The following is a 5,592-nucleotide window of genomic DNA, read 5'->3' as shown; positions in this document are numbered from 1 at the left end:
TTGATTCCTTGATCAATATTGCAATGCCCCCCCTCCTCTTCTATCCCCCTCTCTATCTCGTCTGAATACCCTATAACCAGGAATGTTGAGCTGCCAATCCTGCCTTTCTTTTGGTCAAGTCTCGGTCACTCCCATGTGTCTGTCTGTGCCCTCAGCTCGTTTGTCTTATCCCTTAGGCTCCTTTGCATTAAAATATATTCCATTTAGCCTTGCTAAACTTACTTCTTTCTTATCTAGCCTATGTTTCCTCTGCCTTTCAGTGTTTACTAGTGTTGTAACTTCTAATTCCATCTCAGCTTCTCTCCCCTCTGAACTACTTTTCAGAATTCCATCCTCCTGCCAATTTACTTTAAATCTGCCCCAACTGCATTAGCGAACTTCCCTGTGAGGATGTTGATCCTGTTCCTTTTCAGATGTAACCCGTCCAACTTGTCCCACTTCCATTAGAAATGGTCCCAGTGCCCCAGGAATCTAAAGCCCTCCCTCCTGTGCCACCTCTCCAGCCACACAATCATCTGCTCTATCCTTCTGTTCCTATACTCACTACAGTGTGGCACCAGGAGTAATCCAGAGGTTACCTTTGAAGTCCCGCTTTTCAATTTCCTACCTAACTCCCTAAAGTCTGCTTGCAGGACCTCATTTCTCTTTCTCCTTATGTCATTGGTCCCAACATGGACCACGACCTCTGGCTGTTTACCCTTCCCCTTCAGAATGCCCTGCAGCTGTTCCGTGACATCCTTGACCCTGGCACCCAGGAGGCAACATACCATCCTGGAGTCACATCTACGGCTGCAGAAACGCCTCTCCACTCCCCTCGCTAATGAATCTCCTACCACTCTTGCCCTTCCACGCTTCTTCCTCTCCCCCTGAGCAGCTGGACTATTCACGGTGCCATGGCCTTGGCTCTAGTTGGCCTCCACAGATGGCCTCCCAAGCTGAAAAACCGTTTGCAAGTGAGTTACACTCGAGGGATTCCCTCACTACCTGACTGGTCCCCTTCTTCTGTCTGGCTGTCACCCATTCCCTCTCTGCTTGCACTTCCTTAAGCTGTGGAGTGACCATGTCCTGAAGCATGCTATCCACGAACCTCTCAGCCTCATGAATGCACCGTAGTGCTCCCAGCTGCTGCTCATGCTCCAAAACCCGGAGCTCGTGTTGCTCCAGGCAGAGGCACCTCCTGCACACATGGTCATGGAGACCGTCAGGAGTGTCTAGGATTTCCCACACAGCACTGGATGTGCAAATCATAGGACTGAGCTCCCCAGACATAACTAAGTAGAATATGGACCTTTGCTTTTATTTTACCCTTACTTCTATTTGAGTATAGACTAAATGCTAGATCCTCTAGGTGCTGTTGACTGCCTGACCCAGGGTTCTCCTATCGCACTCTCCACTAGGTGCTGTGGTCTGCCTGTCCCAGGGTCCTCCTCTCACACTGTTCTCGAGGAGAAGGCCCTATCCACATGATTTGGAGGATATGAAAGATCTCTTGACAATTTTTGAACAGCAGCTGGGAATTTTCTGGAAAGCCTGTCCAACATTCCTCCTTTAGCAACATCACAAAAATCGATAATCTGGTCATGATTCTAACCCAGGAAATGGGTCGGGGTTATGATGAAGTCAGGATAGCGATCCCATCCAATACTTTTCTGGCAGCAAACCCATCCCGGAGGAGTATCCAAGGCATTCAAGTGGCCTATCATGATAGCCATATACCAAAAATATTTTTACAGTAAAATGTGATAGTGAGCATAGAAACCAGAGAAGGCCATTCAGTCCTTTGAACTTGTTTCACCATTTAATTCGATTATGGTCAATGTTTCCTGCAAGATCTGGCATTTGCTTTAATTTAGTCGTAAGACTTAGGTCAATTACAATTACAGACTAAGTGGGAGAGTTGATCAAAAAGGGACTTCCATCTCAGACTAGTTACAGAACCACATGTGTATGAGGGTATTTTCACAAGCTTCACAGACCTTAAGTTTTCCACAATAAGTGCAAAATTGTGATACTTAGCAAAGGGCTGTGGTCGGTAGTTGCATTCACGATGGAACACCAATCCTTAACCTTGGGTTGACTGGGCACCTTGTCTCTTAATTGAAGTTTATCTTCTGTCTTTTCTTCTTGACGATGATGTGTGCTTTGTGTCTTACAAATCCTTACCTTATACACTTTTCCCAGCATGGATCTGTGCCATATTAGGTAAAACTCCATTTCTGTTCATCTGGTTGGTTAGCCATTATCTAACTGCCCTTCCATGATGTTCCCTTGAGCTTGGTTTAGGTCATTGTCATTCTCATTCAGGGGGGCTCCAGATTTGTGCTTCTCTGGCTGTTCATTCATCAACAATAACCACCTAACAAAACTAATATGCACTTGTCCTGTTTCATAGCTATTTGACGAGACATGTTTACAGTCTGATGAAGAGTCATACGGACTCGAAACATTAACTCTGTCTTTCTCTCCACAGATGCTGTCAGACCTGCTGAGTTTTTCCAGCAATTGTTGTTTTTGTTTCAGATTTCCAGCATTCGCAGTATTTGGCTTTTATCTTAATGTTTACAGTCTTTATTGGTTAAGAGGCTAACAGCCTCCCTGGGGTTATCCACAATCTAACAACTTTTAAACAAAGGATCTTTACATGGTCTGACTCCATCCTTTCACGATTCTTGACATGTCATGATTTGTAGCGAACTGTAGCCAACATTCAACTGAGCTTATCCATCATGCTTTTGTGGTTATGCTACAGATAGAATACAATTTTAACCAATATACTTAAGAATATGACAACTAAGTCCTAACAGTATTATAATAAACTCAATCCTACATCCCTGTAGGCTGTGCAACAGCACAGCAACCTGAAAGTCCCCATGAAGGCTCAAGCCGCCCCCTCTTGATGTGATATTGCTTTAAGAGAATATGCAAATATTGTATGTGTCATCATAGAACCAGGATGTAAATAAATGTGATGCAGGGGGTGGTGGTTGCTGAACTGAGCTGTAATTTGTGTGTATGTAAGTTCTCGTCTTCAAATAGAAGAACCAACTTTATCGTTCGCCAATCCTGCATGTGTGATTGGTGAGTTTGTGTAAAGAAAGCAAGAAATGCGAAATCTTTAAGCCTCTGCACGTTCCCAGCTATCCAAAAATTTTAAGGTGCCATGTACTTAAATAAATCACCCGTGCCCTCTTAAAAAAAGTTAGAGGGAATGTTGATATTGGCTGATTTTTATCTATTTACTCACCTTGGTTCCTATCTCTTAATAGCTGTTGCCTGACAAAAATCAATCCCAGTTTTAAAATTTTCAATCCATTTAGTCGCAACAGTTTTTTTGGAACAGCAACTTCCAGATTTCGACTACTCTTTGTGTGAAGTCGTGCTTCCTGACATCATCCCTGATTATATCCCCTTGATTTAGACTCCCCTCCCAGAGGGGACAGTTTCTCCTATCAACTGTTAACAAGTCCTGTAATCATCTTAAACACCTCAATAAGACTTACCCTTAATCTTCAATACTCAAGGGTCTAGTCTATTTTACCTGTTCTTTAATTTAACCCTTTTAGACCCAGTATCAATTTGATGAATCTGCACTGCACCCCCACCAAGGCCTATATAATCTTCCTTATTTGCAATGTGTAGAACTGAATGCAGTACTACAAATGGGGTCTAACCAGAGCTTTTACTATTACAAAGTACAATTCTAGCATAACAGGACAGTGAATCCTGGTCTCTTGGTTCTGTGATTTGATGAAGGAATGCTATAATATTAAAGCACAACAATCAGATAGACACAAAACTTTTAATATCATAAGATTATCAGATAATTACAGATGGGTAGGGCCCTTCAGCTCATGGTTCATCCATTTAGAATAACCCTAAAGTCCAACCATTGCAGTATTCAATTGGTTTTTAAGTGATTCCAAGTTTTTTGCCTCCATGACTCTATCTGCAAATCTATTCCATCAAACCACCAATCCTTAAAGGGACTGCCGAAGGCCACAACCAAAAGGTAAGTTTAAAAAAAAACTTACTGAATAAGGATCCAATGTGCAGGAGTACATATTCAAACCAAAGGCCAAAAAGATGTTTTTTTTCATGAAGAAAGAATTGCAGACAGCAAATTTGCATCTTACTAGTTTGAAACTTTTGTGTTTGTCCAATTTAATTTAAAATGATTTCCCATGTTTACCTTTCTACACTATTTGGTCTCTTAAACACTTCAATAAGCCACTTCACCACCTTTCAAGACTGAAAAGTTGAATCTCTCCAGCTCATCCTTTAAACTCATAGCTTTAACACCAAGATCCAGCCTTGTTGCTCTTTGCTGCATTGCTTCCAAAAAATGAATATCTCCCTGACCAGGACTAGGCACAGTATTCAAGGTATGACCTGACCAGAACATTTTGGTCTAGAAATCTGATGTTTTTGTATGCTTCTTACAGGTGTAAAACAGATACTAAAACTTCCAATATGACAAGTACTATATGCGAGCATATCCTGCACGAGAAGTGCGCCATCTCCACATTGGTATTGGTATCAAAAGTACTGTCCAGGGCCCTCACCTGAAACAGGCATTACACCCAGTGCACATGCAAACAAAAGAGTTTTCACCTTTCTAATGCCTTGTTTATTTAATTGGTTTGCCCTGAAATCAACTGCCAAGTTGGTGGCATCCAGGAAAAGCAGGTCCTTTTTTTAAATACAAGCAGAAAATGCTGGAAAAACTCAGCAGGTCTGGCAGCAACTATGGAGAGAAAAACAGAGTTAACCGAGTCCAATATGACTTCTTCAGAACTGCCACCCACTGCTCACTACTTCCCCCATTTGTTGCCTCAGCTTCCCTTCAAATCGTGCTTATAAGCTCCCTTTACCAATAGCTACCTGAACCTCCTCTGGATTGTGCCTTCCCTCCCTCTCCCAATCTGCTCATGGTCATCCTCTCCCCCTCCCCCTCCTAGTCACTGCCTCTCCAAAATACCCCTCTTCTCACAGTCAAGCCCCCCTCCCAGTTGTCCTTTTCTGGTCAGCCCTCTACCCAGCTTGTGCTCCCCACCCTGCTGCAAGGCCTAGCTGTGTGTCAAGCAGCTGACAGAAATTCAAATGGCCTCCATTGGTGAGCTGTAGATGCTTGTTCAGGATCCTCAAGCAGCTTGCCAGTCTAATATAAATGCCAACAGGTGGGCATTGGGCCTATCTATCACCTGGGGAAGATCACCAAATAGGATGAATTTCTAGGTCTATATAGTTTGATTATGAGTTTCTGTGACATATTTTACGGTTGTTTTATAGATAAAGTGGAGGAGGAGATATGACAACTTTCCTGACACTCCCTCCTCTTCATTCACCTTATATCTACTAATTGCCATGATACAAAGAAAGATAGTTCTTGCCTACAAGATAATCTCTGTCTGCTCACCTTATGCCCTTGTTAACTACCTAATGACCTCTTGGTGTACACTCTTACATTTATAACTCAGCTTAACACATAATTACATGGACTTGCAAATCACAAAATGTGCAACGAGTCAATTCAATGTATATCTATAGCATTATTTAAATAAAGGTTTTTCTTAAAAATAAGTCAAAATGATA

This window comes from Cetorhinus maximus, chromosome 12 (genome assembly GCF_964194155.1).
Source record: "Cetorhinus maximus chromosome 12, sCetMax3.hap1.1, whole genome shotgun sequence".
NCBI lineage: Eukaryota > Metazoa > Chordata > Chondrichthyes > Lamniformes > Cetorhinidae > Cetorhinus > Cetorhinus maximus.
Note: the sequence above shows the minus strand (reverse complement) of the source record.